Below are 22,873 nucleotides of genomic sequence, written 5' to 3'. Positions count from 1 at the left end.
TCAAGTTCAACCAAGGGATGGGAAAGGGGAAGTAAAAAATTTCTACACATAGGAGCTAATATTTTTTTGTTCTAGGAAATTATCTTTGCCTTTTTTAAAGCCATCTACTGTCCCTGCTGTGACGGCTCCTGCGGTGACTATTCCATAGATTCACAGTTCTCACAGTAAAGAAGGCTTGTCGCCTCTGCAGGTTGAACCTTTTTTTCTCCAGACGGAGGGAATGCCCCCTTGTTTTTTGAGGGGGTTTTACATGGAACAGGATTTCACCATATTTTTTGTATGTGCCATTCATATATTTATATAAGTTAATCATGTCCCCCCTTAGTCTTTTTTCAAGGCTAAATAGGTTTAGTTCTTTTAAGCTTTCCTCATAACTTAGATTCTCCATGCCCGTTATTAGCTTCGTTGCTCTTCTTTGTATTTTTTCCAACTCCAGGGCATCCTTTCTATGAACTGGAGCCCAGAACTGGACTGCATATTCTAGATGAGGCCTCACTAATGCTGTGTAAAGTGGTAATATTACATCCCTGTCCCGCGAGTCCATGCCTCTTTTAATACACGACAATATCTTGCTGGCCTTTGAAGCAGCTGATTGACATTGCATGCTGTTATTTAGTTTATGATTTACAAGTACACCCAGATCAGTCTCAACAAGTGACTCCCCCAGTGTAGCTCCCCCTAGGACATATGATGCATGCAGGTTGTTCATACCCAGGTTCATAACTTTACATTTATCTACATTAAACTTCATTTGCCAAGTGGACGCCCAAACCCTCAGTTTGTTTAAATCCGCTTGCAATTCACAAACATCTTGTCAACTGCAAAAATAGAAATAGTGCTATTAATCCCGTCCTCTATATCATTAATAAATAAGTTGAATAATAGTGGTCCCAGCACTGAACCCTGGGGTACACCACTTATAACCGGTGACCATTCAGAATAGGAATCATTGACCACAACTCTCTGGATAAGGTCCTTGGGCCAATTCTCAATCCAATTACAAACTATACTTTCTAAACCTATAGTCCTTAATTTACCCATTAGACGTATATGAGGGACAGTGTCAAATGCCTTTGCAAAGTCCAAAAACACTATATCCACAGCGTCCCCTCTGTCTAGGCTTCTGCTCACCTCTTCATAAAAACAAAATCAGGTTGGTTTGACAGCTTCCATCCTTTGTAAAACTGTGCTGGCTGTCACTTGTAATACTATTTATTGTCACATAATTCTGTATATAGTCCCTCAATAGCCCCTCAAACATTTTCCCCACAATTGATGTTAAGCTTACTGGTCTATAATTACCCGGCGAAGACCTAGAGCCCTTTTTGAAAATAGGCACCACATTTGCCCTGCGCCAGTCCCTTGGCACTATACCAGTCACGAGAGAATCTCTAAATATTATGAAGCGGGGGACAGAAATAACTGAACTAAGCTCCTTAAGAACTCTAGGGTGTAACCCATCTGGTCCCGGGGCCTTGTGTATGTGTATTTTATTTAATTTAGCTTGCACCATATCTACATTCATCCAATTCAGTATATGAACTGATATATTAACAGTACTGGCACTGGTTACATCAGCTGCTCTTTCTTCTGTTGTATATACAGAGCGGAAGAACCCATTTAGTAACTCTGCCTTGTCTTGATCCCCTGTGACCAACTCCCCATTACCACTATCTAGGGGTCCTACATGTTCAGACTTTGGCTTTTTTGCATTTACAGGCTTGAAAATTTTTGGGTGATTTGTTTTACTATCCTTGGCCACCTGCCTTTCATTTTGTATTTTTGCTGATTTTATTATCTTTTTACAGATTTTATTAAGCTCTTTATAATCTACAAAGCCTGCAGCTGTACTCTCAGATTTGTATTTTTCAAATGCCCTTTTTTTGTCATGTATTGCCCTTTTTACAGAAGGTGTAGGCCATGTGGGGTTTAATTTTAGTCGCTTATACTTGTTACCTATAGGAATAAATTTTGCAGTATAATTACCCAAAGTAGATTTGAAAATCTTCCATTTATCATTTGTACCATTATTTGACATTAGTTCTTCCCAGTCTATATCCTGAATTGCAGCCCTCATCCTGGGGAAATTTGGCTTCTTAAAATTGGGGCTTATTTAGACGAACGTGTAATACGTACGTGCAACGCGCGTGATTTTTACGCGCCTCGCACGGACCTATGTTAGTCTATGGGGCCGTGCAGACTGTCCGTGATTTTTACACAGCGTGTGTAACATGTCCTATATTTGTGCGTTGTTCGCACATCACGCACCCATTGAAGTCAATGGGTGCGTGAAAATCACGCGCAGCACACGGAAGCACTTCCGTGTGATGCGCGTTATTCGCGCAACAGCAGTTAAAAGTATGAATAAAAACAGAAAAGCACCACGTGCTTTTGTTTACAAACATTCAGACAGAGTGTCATAATGATGGCGGCTGCGCGAAAATCATGCAGCCACGCATAATACGGGGCTGACACACGGAGCTGTTAAGTAACTTTTGTGCGCGCAAAATGACGCATTTTTTGCGCGCGCAAAACGCACACGCTCGTTGTAAATCCGGCCTTAAGTCTTTTTGCCCTCCCAGCCTGTATTATACTCTACTGTAATATATTATATTGTATTATAGTTTTTTTTTTCAATTAATACCATAGAATAAACCCTACAATAAATGTAACTCAAAGTTTCAGGTACCGGAACTTTATAATGGTTCTTTTTTTTTCTTCATCTAACCATCCCAATTTGGAGGATGTAATGTTTGGGCCACTGAAACAAAAAAAATCAAATGTTCAAAAACTAAACTTAAAAATGTATCAGCCGCAAGTCCTATAAACAGAAATACATTTTGGGATTGATGAGAATAGACACTAGATTACAGACTAATTGTAAATTATTAACAGAAAAATATAATCTTTTCTTGTTTCTTGTGGTTTTATTTTGTGGTAGGAGAGGATATTTATATTTTCGAGTTGGCATATCAGGTAAAATGTAAACATTCCTGGCATATATACATTAGCTGTTGATATACATAGTCCCACCAAACTTGGTATAAAATATATATTATTTTAAGTTGTTTTTTAAAAATACTTTATATGTGAAAAATAAAAAAAACCTGCAATTATTTTACTTTCTATAGACACATTGATCTTCATATCAGGAAATAACGGAAAAATCTTAGCCAGCCTTATTACCTTAAATTAATTAAAATTAAGAGTACAACAACAACGAGGAAAATATTTGCGGAAGGTGAATGGGGTAGGAACATACAAGCAATCAGTGGCATGAATGCTAATTGTATTGATGCAAAATACTAAATTAATGGTTTGTACTTTGTTGTAAGAGCTAATCATAATAATTACAGTGCTATATAAATAGCAGATCACATCCTTTATACCAGACAATCACAAAAACATACCGTGTACATTTTGCTGATGATAAAAGGAATATCCTTTTAGTACCTACCACATCAGGTCAAACGTCTTGTATTAATATGTATGAAATATCAGAGAAAAGTTCTTAGAAAAAGTATATGCAATATGAACTCCGGATATCACAATATAACTAAGATACAATGAAGGGTTGCATTCTGTTTTTGAGGGTTTATAACTTTATTGCATTAGTATTGTGGAGTAAAAACAAAATTTTAATATCTCCATCACAAGGGCGAGAATACAAAAATCAAGATACATTTGACCCGGAAATCGACGTGTCATCAACATACAGCATTTTAACATCTTTTCTAAAAAAGTCCAAAAACATTCGGAAACTGACCCATTTTATATCACAAAGAGATTATTTGCTTCTTTATTAAGCTTACATAGGCTTACCTGTAGACCTATAGAAGACTATAGATAACATGATGGGTTGTGCTAAATGACAAATTAACCTTTTCTACATCTCAGGCCAATACTTAAAAAAGCTAGACCTAAAAAATGACAATTGAGTTAGGCTACGGTATTATTATAAGTAGTAGTAGTAGTAGTAGTAGTAATAGTAATAGTAGTAATAGTAGTATTAGTAGTAGTAGTAGTGGTAGTGGTAGTAGTGGTAGTAGTAGTAGTAGTAGTGATAGTGGTAGTAGTAGTAGTAGTAGTAGTAGTAGTAGTAGTAGTAGTAGTATTAGTAGTAGTAGTAGTGGTAGTGGCAGTAGTAGTAGTAGTAGTAGTAGTAGTAGTGGTAGTGGTAGTAGTAGTAGTAGTAGTAGTAGTAGTAGTAGTAGTGGTAGTAGTAGTAGCAGTAGTAGTAGTAGTAGTACTAGTAATTCAACCATTACAAGGGTATTTTATACTTTTTTGGGTTTGCCATGAACTAAAACACAAGGCAGTATGCTATTACTTACAATATTCATGGGTACAGAAGAGCCTCATTGTTTATTTTTGGCTTATATTCCAATAATATTACCAGTACCTGATTAATTTATAACACTGCATGCTAATAAATATTGTTCAATGGCTAATTCCATCATTGTACGTGATCAGTACAGTATAAGGGGTTTAAGCAAGGGAAGGGGTGTTAAAATAAAAATGGAAGTATTTTTGGATGAATATCCAAGAATTCCAAATTCTCAGATGACTGCCGCAGTGTCTTCCTCAGATTTAATGGCAGAAAGATGATAGTCTACACCTAATCCTTAGTAGCATAAAGATGAGAAAAATAATTCAAACAATTATGTTAAAATATGAAAATTGCTTATTATTTGAATACATTAAAGATAATAGCAAATTCTTTCTATAACATCCTTCAATATTTTTAATAAACACAATTATTTTAGACTAGATTTTGATACAAAAATTATTTTAACAATCTAAAAAGTTTACACAGTGACTCTTCTACCTCCATCCCCTTCCTCCACCTGGGATACCAATATATTTTGTCTGTATTATTTTTGGTAAAAAATACTTTTTGCTGATGCAGCTGAAAATTATATATTTACCATCCCCTTCTTTTTCTTATTAGCTTATATTATCCTACTGTTTATTGTTTCTTTGAGGATAATTTTTTTTCTTTTTTTTGTTCATGGACACCCCCCCCCCAGCCTTACATTTTAAAGACATTTAGGGCTTTCAATTTTGCAACACACAAGTGGAACGGTTTAGCACACAACTCAAGACAGATGTTTTGTCTCAGGAGATGATGATTCCTCGATGGTTCAAGTGTGCTCCAAGGAAAGCTAGAAGGTTGTACAGTTAACTCCCAGGGTGTCATTCTAAACCATACAACCTACTACCTCAACCTGGATGCACACAGTTTCCAACGCAGTCCATATCTTCATTTCTTCAACATTTTGCACAGTTGTAGAGGCCCCCTCTTCCCCATTGCCCTCTAATTTTTTTTATAAACACTAAAGGGTTGTTACATAGGTTGAAAACAGGCATAGGTCCATCAGGTTCAACGTTTCTCAATAAATTACCCGTCATTCATTGCTTGATCAACTATAATCCTCAATGCCATTCGTAAATAAATAAGCATCTAGCCTTTTTTGAAATGCGGACATAGTATCGGCCATCACTATCTCTTGGGGAAGGGTATTCCATAGCTTGACCACTCTAACTTGTTAAAGCCACAAATACTTGCTATGAGCAAAGCATGTTTTTTTGTTTTTTTTACTGGCCAAGCACAAAAAAATTCTAGATGTGAAAATGTATCAATCATGCAATTCAAAAGTACCACAAATATGAAACATTGTTAAAAAGCCTGAAAAAAATGATATACTTTTCTTTCTTGATAATGTCGATGAATTTAACAAGCATTCAAGTAACAACTTAATGTTAATAACTGGAGATATTGTTTAGTAACAAAATAAAACTGAAAAGTCAAAGAACTGAAAACTAAAGGGTTATAACATTTAATTTCACTAACAGATTATATTATATATGTTTTACATTGAAATATGTTTATTTTCATCTATCTGATAAAGATGATAGATAGATAGATAGATAGATAGATAGATAGATAGATAGATAGATAGATAGATAGATAGATAGATAGATAGATAGATAGATGATAGATAGAATTTCTGATAAAAATGAGAATTCAAAGGAAAATTGAAAAAATTGATGTAAATATTTATTTATCATTTCAACAAGTAAAGAAATGTGGGGATTAAGAACCTCAATCACACAGACCCACAGAAACGAGCTTGAGCAGAACAATTCACCACAAGATCGGATCTACGGGTTTATGTTATTAGGCGTTAAAACTCTTACATACGTTTTTATGATATTTTATATTATATTCAAAGCAATAGAAATAAAAAAATTACGTTTTACGTTGTTTACATATTTTGCCTCAAAATTCTTGAAACTATTATTATTAAATAGAATGGCGTATTTTGTATCTTGTGAAGGCATAAAATAAGCAAATTTAGTCATTTTTTTTCTTAAAGAAAGATAAAAGTATTAGATGGTTTTACTTTATACTTACTATTTTATAGACATTCAATATTTACAACAAAAATGCAATACAATATTGGAAAAAAATGAATTATTATACTCTATATAAAATATATATGTCCCCCTATGACTAAATAAATTGTTATGGGAAGACTGGGATTGCCCCATTACCCAACCACAGAGAAAGTATAAGGTTAAATCTATTGGCAACAATGCGATTGCATAATCTGATAGTTTCAACAATGCATTATGGGATACAACCCCACACTGAAAAACATGGGTTACAGTTCTGTTTACAAGATGCCGGTGTTATTTTTTTATTAATATTTTAATCTCCATAGGAAATGCACATGCGTTTAATTCTGTCAACAATCTTTATTGATCAGTACTGAAACATATCAGGTCACTCATTACAAATCCCACTGCATTGTAATAAAACGCAAATTTATTTAAGAACAGATGCTCGAAACTGACAGAACTCAATGCGCAATGATGGAAAATAACTTTTTATTCCAAGATTTAACTATTGCTAAGTAAAAACAAACACATTCACATATTTATACACTTGTCAACCATCGTGAAGGATTTTGGCAGCAGAAGATTTATAAATTGTGACTTTTCTTTTTGTTAACTCATCCTTAGAGCGATACTGCCGATTTAGAAACGAAAATCCCTTGCGGCAAACGTAAGGCCATTTTAACCATTTGCAATAAACAGTGATAATTAAGCGCCCCCTTACCTTTGTTGATGTCCGGCAAACTTCACATCTTCAGTTAAAAATGTAATTCTCTTGGCTGAAATTATAGGAGAGGAATTAGGATTAATTAGAATGACTAAAAAATATATGCACCTATAAATAGATATATTTAAAAAAAAAAAAGGGCAAAATGCAGCATGTATACAATATAGGTTTACAAATATAAAAGAGAATTCTGTTCTTAATTTTTTAAGATTATTTACCATGTTACAAATAAACACCACACTACAAATATAGATTCATTAACAAGATAAAGAATTTTTTGATAAACTGGTGCGGGCATAGAAATAAAATACTATATATGGAAAAAAAAATATTTCCCCCAATAATTAAAAACTTCAACAAAATCTTTAATTGAGCAAAACAGAAATGTAGACATGAGCATATACATATATATATATATATATATATATATATATACACACACACATATATATATATATACACACACAAATATATGTATACACACACACATATATATATATACACACACACATATATATATATATATATACACACACACACACACACACACACACACACACACACACACACATATATATATATATACACACACACACACACATATATATACACACACACACACATATATATATATATATATACACACACACACACACACACACACACACATATATACACACACACACACATATATATATACACACACACACACACACACACACATATATATATATATATATACACACACACACACATATATTTATATATATACACACACACACACATATATATATACACACACACACACACACACACATATATATATATATATATATATATATATATACACACACACACACATATATATATATATATATATATATATATATATATATATATATATATATAAAAAATCAACTGCAGATTTCTAAATATTTTGGTATTTTTACGTCTCAGGCATTTACTTTTCTGTCTAAAGCCTTGAAATGCTTTTCTCTCACAGAACCTTACGATATGAAAAGGTAAAAAGCGATATCTAGCATAAATGTATTATTACTATAATTCCTGCAAAACAACATACATTTACATGCTCTGAACCCAGTGTCTATTTCACATTTAGTTATTAATTAACCAATTTAAAAAAGGCCAAAAAAACCAGTCTGGTAGAGTTATTTTCTTATACTAGAATGCTGCCTAGTTAACATGTTTCAGCAGCTATGTCTGCAATGACATTAAAAGACGATTACAGAATCTGCACAGTACTTTGTCCTACGTATTAGTCTTCAATAAAGGGCTAAATAATATTTGGAAAAATAACATAGAGAAGAGCATATTAAAGTGAGGACTGCCAGGTACAAATGACAAGAAAGAGAAAAGTAAAGTAGTATATACCTGTAAGAAAGAAAAAAGGGTGACGCTCACTCCTGCATGGCCTATTCCACCAAATATAAATAAGAAATATAATAAAAAAGTTTAACACGTGTATTGTAAAAAAAAAAAATTATAATAATAACAAAAGTTATATTATATTTCCATTACATCGAGCTGTCTTTCCAGAAAGGCCATGATGATCTTGATTTTTTTTTTGTGCTTTTCAGTTCTCCTCATGATTCCAGGCACAAAGCTCTGCACAAAATCCTTGCCGCAACAATGTGCACCACGGTGGAGGTGGGAGAGCCCATAAAATGCATATAGGCAGCTTGCATTTTATAAAATAAAAGGGAAATGATCTGCTGGAGCAGGGGGGTCACAGAGGCAGGTTGCCAGTATGCTTCAGTGTAGAGCAATGAGCTCATATTGTATGCTGTCGCCCCATTTGCCTGCTTCATGTGCCTGTTCATTATACGTAACAGAACTTTTTACTTTGCAATCAATATTAATATTCAATCAGATGTATGAAATGTTGCATATCCATTAAAAAATGCATATTCAAAATGTATTAGGTGGAAATAATATTTACATTTGTCTTTATCTGTCTAAATTTTTTTTATCAGGCGTGAAAGGGACAGACTCCTGGTGGCCTGCCAAAAAAGCCGGAATAAAGACGAAGTTGTGCTTCAAAGCTGAATCGCTTGCTGAGTCTGGCTAAAGTCAAGTTTTTAAAATCCGCCATTTTCTGAGCCATGAAAGAAGAAGAGGGGGAAAGTCAGCACGGATGTTGCTATCCAAGACCCCTTGGCATCCACACAAAATCTCAGCCGTACGGTCACATGATCCTCTGCCAAGTCGGGAGTGCATTCCCATAAACCATTCTGTTGATATTGCGAAGGCAGCTATTGTCTAGTGTACTGTACACCCTGAGCTCAGCCCACTCTTCATTAAATTAGCTGAAAAAAAACAAAAAACGCATCACCTTTGGGGGTTGGGAGTCATGGAAACGTCTACCTGGCACACTGCCCACTTTCTCTGCCCATCAGCTAGAGATGGAATCGCGGCTGCTTAATAGGATGGTGACTAGGAATGCAAAGTTGTCCAGAGTGAATCTGATTCATTCTCACAGAAACTCTTCAAGCTACTTAAGAGCAACGAAGAAAGAAAAAGGGAGAAAAAAAAATTGCTTACAAAATGTTACTGCTCATTAAATATTCAACCTTTTAAAAATTGCCTTGAAATCGCTGTAAGAAAAAACTAAAAAAAAAACTCATGGCGTGTCCTGTCAAGCCCCTAGACTGTATTAACCTCTTTCTTGCCTTAACCTTGAAAAATCCGGTACTAGGCGTTGCTGTGTTGAATAAAACTACTTTTCTAGTTTACATAGCTTTCAGAAAGAAGGAGACCTGTGACATGTTAGACAGCCAAAACTTTATCCCAGGCTTAGAAGAGTTAAATCTGACAATTATTCCCTCCTGTCACGGAAGGGGTGAGCGGTAGGAGCTGCCAATAGCTTGTTCTTTTCAGACTTGTTAAAGTATTGTATAACGGATCCTTTTAAATCTTGTTCGGCGCAGTCCGACTTAAAGTTCCTTAGAAAGTGGATGCAGAGTAAAAGCCAGCAGCTATGTCAAATACAATATTGCAGTATTCTTGCTGGAAGTAATGTGTAGTACGATGAAGCAAGTCTGTAAGAAGTCCCCTCCTTGCTTTCAGGTTTAAAGCTCTCGTTACTCAAAAAAAAAAAAAAAAAAAAGGGAAAACCACAAAGGCTTGGAATAAAACTAAAAATAAATTCATGCCTTTGCCACGTGAGATGGAAATCTATAACCAGATTGTGCATTATATAAACTACAATAACCCACAACCAAGTATGTGTCACTTCTTAAAGCTATAGAATTATTCTTAGCAACTTTCATAAAGTCTATTCTTATTCCCATGGAAAAATTCCAAACAAATCTTAAAAAGAAATGAGTCATTTTGAACTAAAACTCTTCAGGGGTCGTAGGATGTATGCAGGACTATTTTTTATCTCTCTTCTCTAATAGTAAAAAAAAATAAGTACACGTGGTAGCAAACAGGTGCCTAGTTGAGAACAAAAGACAGTAATTTAGGAAAGACCAGAAAAACTAAGCAGATTATCCTTCCTTCGAAGATTGATGGAAACCAAGGATGCCAACCCATTAATTTATGAAAGGAGAGGTCTGCATGTTTGTACATATGAATGTAAAAGAGGGGGTCCGCCAATTGAGACACCATTCTTTTAGCCAGAGCAGAGAGACCCTACAAAGAGTAGGTCTCCCTCTGGAGGACATACACAGATGGCCCATTGATTTGGTGTAATGGTCATTCACTGCCTCAGTGATAACAGCTGATCAACGAGGTGTAGATGTATGGTCTCCTATTATCAGGACATCATCAGGGGACTATTCGTGTGAACACAGGTTGCCCTAACTGGACAACTCCTTCAAGAACAGTTTGTGGATATAAAGTCCTTCGTGTCCTAAAATTGTATACAGATTACACATTATACAGTATAACAGACCTCTAATGACCAGGTAAGCAACCAGTAGAACAGTAGTGTTGAAACTTTTGAGTTGACAGAGTACATGTTGCTAAAATAATGTGGGAAAAATTATGATCTTTCTAAAAAAAAGTTGATAAATGAAATGATTATGGAATTTAATTTGTACCCATATCCAAATCTGTCTAAAATATATTATACTATTCAGATTAGCGTTTTATATTGCAATTCCAATAGGTGCCCTATATGTGATGTGGGTCCTGGTGATGAAAAAGCTCAGATAGGTAACCATCAGTTATAATAGCTGTATTGCAGGCAGGGCAGGACTTACCATTGGTGTAGAATGTGCAGCTGCAGTAGGTGGGGGGAGGGAGCCCACTGCGACTTTAAAAGCCGCTTCCTACTCTCTATTGGAGTCCATGTACGGGAATGAGCTAATGAGAATGTCTCACAATTATTGTTAGATTGTTAGAGAGACATTAGAGCGAGGTGATCACTGATGAGCTATTAGAAAGTAAGGGGCCCATATACTATTCCTATATGGGGGGCCCTTTGCTGTATTAATGTTTCAAAAAAACATGGCTGCTTTCTTCCCAAAGCAACGTCCTACCTGTCCATGGGTTGTGTCCGGTATTGCATCCCCATTGAAATGTATTGAATATTGTTGGTAAATAAAAAACACTTGTAAACTATTTGGCATGACTTTTATGGCAAGAAAAATATTCCTATAAATGACTGCATCAAGCCTCTGTCAGGTCACTAGTTCCTTGCAAATTATTAGGCTTTATTTTCATTATTACTAATTTTATCCTACAAATACAAGTTTCAAACCTTATTAATGTCCAAGATGCATAGAAATTAGTGCATCCTCTAAACAAGCTACCCCCACATTACATACAGTAGCTCCACAAATAGTCATAAGCTCTCTCAATATTTATGAAAACCATTCATCACTCATCACAAACCGATAATAGCATATGGCAGAAGTAGTCTCACCCTCTCTTATCCCAACTTTAATGTCTAGACTGAGCAAGAAAAAATTTAGAAAATAGGGGAACACGTCCCGAAACAGGTGACCCTCCAAATACCTGCCCTGTACAGTATCGCCTAGTAAACTGTTGATCCCTATGAATTTCCTTTGTTCGTGTCACACTTTCATGGCTGAGAATATAAATACTCTTATAAGGTTCCCTTATACCAAAGCCCTAATCTGTACACATAATATCTGTTAACTCAAAAAATTAAATCTGCCTTTTACCCGTAAGTGTTACAAGACAGTTATCAAACTGATTTAACTAAGAATATGGATCATCTTAGTCCCACAGGTCTTACACACTTAAGGTATTTTTAGCCCTATACAGTGAAACCTCCCACAATGAACAACACTTTGGGAGGACCCCCGCCTATCCAGACCGAATGTTTCTGTGATGGAATTTCCCCACCATTAAAGTATACAGAAGCAAATCACCCCTTTTTCCAACCAAAACACTACAAATTGGACTGTGATGTGCTGTGACTCATTTGGACGCAGGTTTACGCCGCATCACCGGACCGGGGGGAGCAGGAGGAGCATGGCACATCAAGGGAGAGAAGTTGCCAGCATTGTGCCACATCATTAGAGCAGAGAGCAGGAAGAGAAGCATTTTCAGTGCAACTAAGGAAGGAGGAGGAACAGAGTGATTGTCAGAGAAAGGGAGGGTGCAGCACAAGTCATGCTACATTGAACAGCCTATGAGATTGCTGAGCAAGGGAGACATTAAGGTGTCCGCTAGGCATTTTGGAGGAATATAGAGAGTAGAGCCTGACTGGAGTTAAGAATTAGGGCAGCCATGCTGGTGTACTGTACTGTATAAGAATGAGAGGGGGGACATGCTGGTGTTCTGTACTGTAAAAGAATGAGAGGGGAGACATGCTCGAGACTAGAAATGAAAGGGGAGACATGCTGGGGCTCAGAAATGACAGGAAAGCCATACTGGGGACTGGGATTAAGAGGGGAGCCATTCTGGGGACAAGAAATAAGAGGAGCCATGATGGATGCTATGAAAAAGGGTGAGCCATGCAGGAGACCAAGAGGGAAATGTGCTGGGCAACAAGATTTAGAGGGGTGCCATGCTGGAGAATAAGAATTTGAGAAGTCCATGCTGGGGGTCAAAAATTATGTGGTCATCTTGAACTTGGAAAGGGAGGAGTCTCTTTGGGGACTGAGAAAAAGATTGGGGCCTCCTATATGGTTATGTGTGTGGGCTCAACAGGTTAAAGTGTATGAGAACTTGAATGTCGTACTACCAGAAAACTTGTCAGTAGACACATTATAAAATAAATTATTTTGTGCGCTTTCATTTTTATTAGTGTTTATTTGTTTGCTGTACATGTTTACATGTGACACTTTAGCCTGCATTCTGTGTATCTTTTTTTTTTTTTTTGAGAGGATCACACCCATAAAAGATAATTTTTTTGTACAAGTTGAGTGGTCGGCTCAAAGAAGTTTCACTGTACTAGTAATTCAGGAGTCAGAGCAGAAGCCAAAGTTTGGTAATTGTGTTTCTTATACTTACAGAGATAGTGGCTTTCTACTGTTTTATAGCGCAGCCATTTTTGCGAAGGGGACAACCAATTTGGCTGCACTTCCTGTTGTTACCCTCCTCTCCCTGATAGCCAGGACTGAATGTTCTGGCCATACATTCCTGTGTACAGCGCCCTGGAATTAACACACACACACACACACACACACACACACACACACACACGCTGTTACTCAATGAGTCTCATTTCTAAATAACCTAACTGTCCATAGCAGCCAATCACAATGCAGCTTTCATTTTTCCAGAGCAGTTTAAAAAAAGAAAGGGGACCTCAGATTGGTGGCAACAAAGCCCGTTTTTATGTTAGACAGTTGTGATAAATCACCACAAAGTCGTCAATGCTGGATGATCATGGGCTGAGTCGTTTGCGAAAAACACATCCATTATGGAATATGAAAGAAACCTTGCTTTTTTTTAAAAATATATAAAAATGTTGATGTAATTTAAGCAGGGTCATACTTTTTGTAAGAAATGTTCTTCCACCTTTTTTTTTTATCGAAAAAGCAAACTTTGCGTTTGTTTTTATCATGTATTTACATCATGTATTTACATGCATAACATAAAACTGAAGAAAATCACAGCGGTAAATAATATAATGTGTGATATTGCAAATCTGAAGTGGACGCAATGTTAGGATATGTCCACATGCGGCAAAATTATTACAGGAACTTTTGTGACTGAAAGTCAGATCCATACATGTGAATGCGGTTGTTTCTACAGCATGCGCATGGATTTCTAAAGATCCCATGCCGATGAATGGGACAGTCGCAAAAATGTCTTTGTGTGTGAATCTTTCCTAAATGTTCCTTCCTAAGGGTGTGGTTATAGACTGTGAGTTATTATAGTTCGGGATCTAGATAAACATTAACATACACAATCCATTCACCATAGTGTAGTTATGTATTCAGTCTTCAATATTTCAGCTGGAATTATTGGATGATTCCTAAATCCTATTCCGCTTTATAATCTGAATGATAAAGCGAAGAATTACCTTCACCCTGGGACCAGCATGCATAACTTTGGCTTGGCATGGTGCCTCTGTTCTGCGCTCAGGTTAGGATCGGGGGGTTTATATTATTTAAATATCCTATTATGACACGCGCACTGATAATTATTCAGCATATTCATGTCTTGCCTGTAAACCTCAACAGTTTATATCTTAATTTTCCTGGCAGAGGGTTCTCCATTTCTGTTACTTGGGTTATAGGAGGTTAAAGAACTGTATAGTATACAGAGACATTACTATACTTTGTGTATCTCCTCCAGCTAAATATACTTAGCCTTGTCAGATGTCTTCACAGAACAAGTCATAAGATAAGAAATAGCAATTATCTTAATATATGGGGATTAACAATCACAGTGGAGTTGTACAGGATTTACACTTGTACTGATCCTGCAATTCACTGACTATACATGTACATTACCGCTCACAATTATAGTCTTTTTACAATCTGTAGGGGACCAGAAACATTTTTTAAAGGACACAAATTAGATTACCAAACCATCAAATTCTTACTTTTATGTTCCATATGGAAGTAGTAATGCATTTTTACCAAAGAGGAATGTCATCTCGCTAAACTGCAAAAATGTTCAGAATGAGATACTGCAATGAGCTTGAACCGTGCTTGAATACCATTTTGTTTTTTTAATCTAAAATTATTTGCGGATTCATTTCTTTATCTATGATTATAACAGCTGGAGCTGTACAGAGCTTCAAAATTCCTGCTAGACGTAGAACTCAATGAAAACATTTATAATGCCTGCAGCCACCAGTAGGGGGAGCTTAGGAGTCTACAGCATACTGTTTATACATTGAACTCAATAATATCACAGTATGCAATAAGAGTTCCACCTTGTAGTAGCTGCATGCTGCCTAAATGTTATAATTTGATGTCTATGCAGGTGATTTGGAGCTATGTATCACAAAAAAAGTTAGATTAATAAATTCATCGTCACAGAATGTTGGACCTAAAAATCCCATGGCATTTAAAGGTGGACATTCACCTTAAATATGCAAAAATATAGAAGGCAATTCAACGTATTGGACTTTTCAAAACTGCTTCTAAATCATCTGATTTCACCCTATGCCAACACACTTTAACTATTGCTCAGTCAATAAGTTTTTCCCATGTTTAAGTTATTGCATTGGCCCTTATTTCTCTAAATACAAAAGATATATAGAGAAATATTGCTTCAACAAAGAGTATTTCAGAATAAAACTATTATTAAAGTGTAACTAAACTTTCAGAAAACTTTTGAAATGTCATAGTGACATGTCAGAAGCTTTGATCAGCGGAAGTCCCAGCACAAAGACCCCCACCGATCGCTAAAATGAAGCAGAAGAAGCACTCGGGAGAGCGTTGAGCCGCTTTGTTTCTGATCGGCTTTTCTAGGAAAGCCGAGCAGTTGGTGTACAGGCTCAATAGAAAGTCTATGTGCCCGTACACCAACCGCTCGGCTTTCCGCTTCTGCCGCTTCATTTTAGTGACCGGTGGGGTCTCAGTGCTCGGACCTCTACCGATCAAAACTTCTGACATGTCACTATGACATGTCAATTTTTTTCTGAAAGTTTAGTTACAATTTAATAGAAAGGTCAAAAGGTGACTACTGTCTGAAAATGACTGGTTAGACAAGCATGTAAAAGATAAGAAATATATCTGGAAATGTGGGATAGACAGCAGATGTTGAGAGTAGAGACTTTACCAAAACAGCATGCTTGTCAATCTTACTTTATTTCACAGGCAAAATTAGGTAATACTAGGTTTAAATAAATTAGAATGCCAATTAGTGAAGTACAGTTAATCAACTATGGCTAACATTGGCTCTATATGCATTTACATTTCTCCTACTTTTACCTGGAAACTGTCAACAAGCTGCTGTTGACAGATCTGTCATTCGTTTTGTGTGTATCTATTTAGCACTTTAGTTCATAAAGGTGTCCAGCTGTGAATGAGCTCTAAATGGATTTAGAACACCCAATAGAAGAATTATATAGTACCATAGCACTATATAGTTATATGTTTATCAGACTTTTTGGATGTTCGTGTGTTAATAACCTGAGCTGTTCTGTGTATTCAAATAAGTCATAGTTAGTATAAAAATAAAGCCATATAATATTCAGCATCATCAGCTAGACTGCTTGTTGATGGTATCAACATATTTTTTGCTATAGTTCACCAATATAAATTAGTAATGAAGATACATTACAAAGATGCCATATTTTCTGGCAAATTGTATAACGCTTAGATGTTAATCAAAGGTAAGGCTCTTAACAATTGGTAGAACAATATTATTATTATTATTATTATTATTATTATTAACAATAATAATTAAAACATTTTTATACTAAAAACAGCTACAGAAGCTGAGAATAAAGTTTAATATACCCGACTGGATGGGGGCTTTGGGATCTAGAGGTTGTGTTCCCAATAGTTTCACCAAAGAAGAACTTCTGATTTTTTCAACAACTACCCCATCCCTACTGTAATAGTGACAGCTCCTGCTGCTGGTGTCTTCCGGAACTCTTTACCAGATTACAAGGAACACAATGGTGCCATAGAACCCCGGTTGGGAAACACTGGTCTACAGGCTCCAGCCGTACATATCTGGTCCAGGGAACGTTTGAGCCTGTGCACGGATCTTCTACACCGACTTATGTTAGAAAATAAGTGTGGGAAATGAATCCAAGCATCTTAAAAAGGAGATGGGGATGGACAAATAAGCACCAAGTGTATCCCATGTGGTTCGATGGTGTGCAAATATTAAATCAGAGCCAGAATGGGACCGCATTTTAATCCTTGCTATGTGACCCTTGGAAGTATATATCAGAATGTATTATAATTAGAAGTTTTAGCATATTAATTTAAAAATTTGGAACATGACTTAATAGCCTTTAATCAATGTTGATGCCACAAAGAGAGACACAAGCATTTCAAAAGACCTAGATGTCAAAAAACGCCTGTTAGACTAAGCCGTGATGCCCCATGGAAGTGTCTACAGAACTAATGTTTGGTTATCTTTTTTCTCTATGTATATGTGGAAAGTTAGTATCTTAAGATCTTACCACCCATTCAAATTAGAAAGTTAGTATCTTAGGATCTTACCACCCATTATTATAAGGGATCAAGACAATCTGGACTGGAACCCCATGTTATCTGCATGGGTCCCAACAATGCCACATATGCCCTTGTGTCCTTCACTAGTTGTGTGTCTGTTCATCTATTGCCCTTAAAACCTTCATCTTATCTACTTTGGACATCCTCATGTGTTATAGGGAATGACTATCCACACTCCTTAGTGTTGGGTGGATTTGCAGGATCATCTCTCGTGTACCAAATTTACCCTTACATTTTTAAATTCCTGTTTTTTGCCTAATCCCTGACCCACTGCCCTTTAAGTTTAATAAAGTACGCTCCTCAGGAGGTGGAAACACTGGCTTCCTGATGATTTAATATTTTCTGGAACATTCTGTAAAAATGTGTAGCTGGGTTTATAAAGATGAGGTAATTTTATTATTTTATTGTTTTCAGAGGAGCATCCAAGTAGCTTGAAATCTCTAGATAATATCAGTCGTATTATGTCAGCCTAAAGAAAATGGTGGCAGAAAAAAAAAACACTTGACTGACCTTTTTATGGCAACATTTGTTGTAATAGCTGTGTACTTCCTAAATTCAATAATGCATTACTGATAAGGATTACATTAGGTAATTGCTTGCATTACTTGCCAACCAACGAGACAGATGCAGAAGAAAGGGAATGGTTTCTTCCAATGTCAGTATGTTGGAGGCCTCTCCTTGGAACAGTCACTTGCACCGATCTCGTACTGCAACCTTTCCTGTGCCTCGCATGGTGTTAGCTCCCTGGGTCATATCAGGACAGCGGTGAAATATCTGTGCTTCATGGAGCAAACTTCAGTGTTGGCTTTAAGACCACAATAAATTAGCCAAAACTTAAACTGAATAATAGATTGCAGTTACCATATAAGACAGACAGCTGGCAGCATACTTCCTACTCTCTCGTTTCTGAAAACATATTATACTTGTTGGCAGGCAACGCCGCTCAAGTGGAAAATGACTTATGTGTAAGTACGGGACAGCACTGCGTGAAAATATATGAAACAGCACTGTGTCATTAACATCATTTACAAGAAATAACATATAGTTAAGACAGACAAGTTAAAATGACAAACACATACATACTGTATAGACACCATGCACAACAACTGCTGCATGATGAGAGGGGTTATTAAGAAACCAGCAATAAACCTAGTTTTATACTATTGGGTTTGAGGTTAGAAGGCTAAAAAAAAAAAACAAATTAATTAGAGGTTTATAAAAAATTCATATAACCAAAAATTAATTGTGCTCCACTTTTCAAAAAGTAAAAAAAATCAGCCTTTGGGAAATGTGAGCTCTTAAAGGAATTGTCCAGGATTAGAGAAAAGGTATTTTTTTGTTCAGAAACAGCACCACTGTTGCTTATGTGCTGTGTCTGGTATTGTAGTATTCACTTGAATGGGGAAGAGTTGTAATACCAGACATGGACCAAGGACAACAGTGGCGCTGTTACTGGTTTAAATAAAAATAATTTTTTTCTAAACCTGGACAAGCCCTTTAACAATGAGGAAGCTTTTAGAAGAACTTCATAGGTTCACTGACCTCTATCAATGTACCTGGTCTGTATGAACTACTTTGTGATCCCATATAAGTAAATAAACACAGTCTCTGCCCGGTCCACATGGATGGATTAAATTTAGTGCTTTATCAAAAGGTTTAGATACGCTCAAATATTTCTCAAATCTATACATCAGACTAAAAGAGGAACAATTCAGGTAGAAAAAGAGAACCAAAAATTATTTGTCTCTAATCGAGGGCTATCCTACGAAAGTGGATCATTGCGATGTAGTCATTAATATAGTGGGTTTGTGCATTGTAGGAAACCATATTTTACAAATGGTTAGGATACTGAAAAAGTGTCTGGATAAAATACTATAATTTGTATGTGGTTTTTGGTATACCACCCTAATTTGCATTGTAGGGTGAAGTTTTACCCAATAATCCATGCAAGATGTATGAAAAGGGGACATCAAACAACTGGAACAGTATCTACAATTCACACCGAGCAAGATTAAAGGGGTTGTCCCAAGCTAGACATTTATAAATCACTAAAACAAGGGGCCCCGAGCACCTCCACAGTGAGAAGGATCTTGAATGGAGTGCTGCTCGAGCGTGGGCCCTGCCATTCCATTCAATGTCTATTCAGCTGACAGAAGCAACCACTTTTTTGGCTATCACTGACAGTCCCATGAACTTTAAATAGAGAGGCACCATTAGGGCCGGCCTTAGGATAGATGGCGCCCCGTGCAAAAAGCTCTTTCGGCTCCCCACTCCATCATTAAAAAAAATGCCCCATAAAAAAATTATAATGCCCCTTTAGTGCCCCCATACAATAGAATAATAATATTTAATAATATAATATATTACAACCCCTTCAAGGACACAGTATTTTGCCCTCCTGTAGATTTTGCCATACAGCCTCCCTGTAGACTGTGCCATAATCCCCCACCTCCTCCTTGTAGATCATGTCATACTGCCCCCCCACCTCCCTCTTGTAGACAGTGCCATACAGTCCCCCACCTCCCCCTTGTAGACAGTGCCCCAAAACAAAAACAAAAATTGTACTCACCTAGGCCCCATTCCCACGACGAACTGAGCTGCTCCACAACGGGATCCTGTAGCCTAGTACAGCATTTCCCAACCTTTTCAGACTCGAGGCAGCACTGGAAAAATAAAATTTCCTCAGGGCACCCCTACCAAAAATTGTTTAAAGAAAGACAGAAAATGGCTAAAAAAAAAAGCACTACACTCATAGGGTATTTTTACACATGTTTTTAGTGAGGCAAAAATAATCTGCCTCAAAATTCCTTCAGGAATTGGAAGCGTTGTTTGACCTTTTTTTGTGTGTTTTTTGTTGAAGACCATCGGCCCCCCACTCACAGTAATATGACCATCAGCCCCCACTCACAGTAAAATGACCATCAGCCCACCACTCACAGTAAAATGACCATCAGCCTCCCACTCACAGTAAAATGACCATCAGCCCCCACTCACAGTAAAATGACCATCAGCCCGCCACTCACAGTAAAATGACCATCAGCCCCCCAGTCACAGTAAAATGACCATCAGCCCCCCACTCACAGTAAAATGACCATCAGCCCGCCACTCACAGTAAAATGACCATCAGCCCCCCAGTCACAGTAAAATGACCATCAGCCCCCCGGTCACAGTAAAATGACCATCAGCCCCCCAGTCACATTAAAATGACCATCAGCCCAACACTCACAGATTCCCCCTGTAGGTAGTGCCACACAGCCCCTTGCAGGTAGCACCACAAAGCCCCTTGCAGGTAGCACCACACAGCCCCTTGCAGGTAGCACCACACAGCCCCTTGCAGGTAGCGCCACACAGTCCCCTTGTAGGTAGCGCCACACAGCCCCCTTGTAGGTAGCGCCACAGAGCCCCCTCGTAGGTAGCGCCACAGAGCCCCCTTGTAGGTAGCGCCACACAGCCCCCTCGTAGATAGCGCCACACAGCCCCCTCGTAGATAGCGCCACACAGCCCCCTCGTAGATAGCGCCACACAGCCCCCTCGTAGATAGTGCCACACAGCCCCCTCGTAGAGGTAGGGAGTGCCACACAGCCCCCTGGTAGGGAGTGCCACACAGCCCCCGGGTAGGGAGTGCCACACAGCCCCCGGGTAGGGAGTGCCACACAGCCCCCGGGTAGGGAGTGCCACACAGCCCCCGGGTAGGGAGTGCCACACAGCCCCCTGGTAGGGAGTGCCACACAGCCCCTTGGTAGGGAGTGTCACACAGCCCACAGCTCTTGTTGGTAGTGCCACACAGCCCACAGCCCCCTTGTAGGAAGTGCCACACAGCCCCCTTGTAGATAGCACCACCTTCCTGTAGATAGTGCCACTATAGCTCCCTGAAGGAGCGAAATCCCCGTGTGGCCGGGGATTCTGCTCCTAGAGCACTCCGCTTGATGTCTCTGTCCATATATGGACAGTGACATAAGATGAAACTCCTGAAGTGGAATTGCCGTCCACAGCATTGCCGACGCTGTGACTAGGCATTCTACTCCAGGAGAAGCTCCTGTCGTCTGTGTCCATTTATGGACAGTGATGTCATTGGCTTCTCCTGAAGTGGAATCCCCGGGGATTCCGCTCCTCAGGGAGCTACAGTGGCGCTAATAGATAGCAGAGCAGGGCGATACCTCCCTGCTCTACTATAGTGCCGTCGCTACCGCTGTAGCAGCCACCGCCCTCATGCACGAGCTGCTAGCAGCCTACTAAGCGATGAAGTGCCTGGGCGGAAAGGCGACTGCTGTGTCGCCGGGCTTGGGCGCTTCTGAAACAAGCAGGGGAAGGGAGCCAGCGCAGCGCCCCCTTCCACCTGCTGGAGTGATGCCCCTGTGCAAAGGCACAGGTCGCACACCCCTAATGCCGGCCCTGGGCACCATGCATGCTGAACCGCCGCTCCATACAAAGTTCTCCCCTCTGCTGTCGGGCTCGGGACCCCGTTTTCATGATGGTGACGGCCTTAGTATAGTACGTTACACATCACATGCCTCTTATTTCACATTCCAAGCAGCAGAACCACAGAGTTGTGTCTCAGTAGCAGACAGTGAGTAATTACAGGACTACTTTACACCTTCTAATAGAGGGGCATGTAGGCAGCTGTAAATATAGATAATGTCTATAAGAGGAGAGTCGAATCAAGGGAACTGTATTTTTTTATATGGTAATCCCGTCCAAAGAAAACCCTCACAAAATAAACACAACAGTGCTTCACAGAACTGGGCAAAATAACGAAAATGAAAAATAATTACTTCTGAGCTAAAATGGCATCATCTGGTGACCATTCATACTTTTGTGTCTTTCATATGCTTGGAAAACCTCTCTAAATTCCAGACCTGTCAGCCAAATCATCAGGAAAAGCAAAGTGTCTGCTCAACTTCTTGATAAATAAGCAAGATTTCTGGAGGTTTTTCTTTTCTTTTTTTAATAACTTTCTAGGTTTCCTTTAATAATGTTGAGATATTCCATCAAATAAAATAATGTGTGAATATTAATCTAGATGGAAGTTTTATTACATTTTATGTATATTTTTGTGATAGAGTATGATCTAGCAATGTACCAACTTTATGGATATATGCATTTCTAAAAGTTGGCATAAAATGTTAACAGAAACTTTAACATTAAGGTTTAT

General features: G+C 37.9%; 1 long non-coding RNA gene across 2 annotated transcripts in view; it reads right to left on the bottom strand.

Moving 5' to 3' along the window:
• The window catches only part of LOC142743592 (uncharacterized), a 365,206-nt gene that overhangs the window by 88,910 nt on the left and 253,423 nt on the right, over window positions 1-22,873 (bottom strand). For both annotated transcript variants that reach the window (XR_012881591.1, XR_012881592.1), the window contains one exon: window positions 7,127-7,181. This is a non-coding gene — a long non-coding RNA (uncharacterized LOC142743592). The remainder of the gene's footprint in view (window positions 1-7,126; window positions 7,182-22,873) is intronic.

Source organism: Rhinoderma darwinii, chromosome 2 (genome assembly GCF_050947455.1).
Source record: "Rhinoderma darwinii isolate aRhiDar2 chromosome 2, aRhiDar2.hap1, whole genome shotgun sequence".
In the NCBI taxonomy this organism is placed as follows: domain Eukaryota; kingdom Metazoa; phylum Chordata; class Amphibia; order Anura; family Rhinodermatidae; genus Rhinoderma; species Rhinoderma darwinii.
This window is presented reverse-complemented; position numbering and strand designations above follow the sequence as displayed.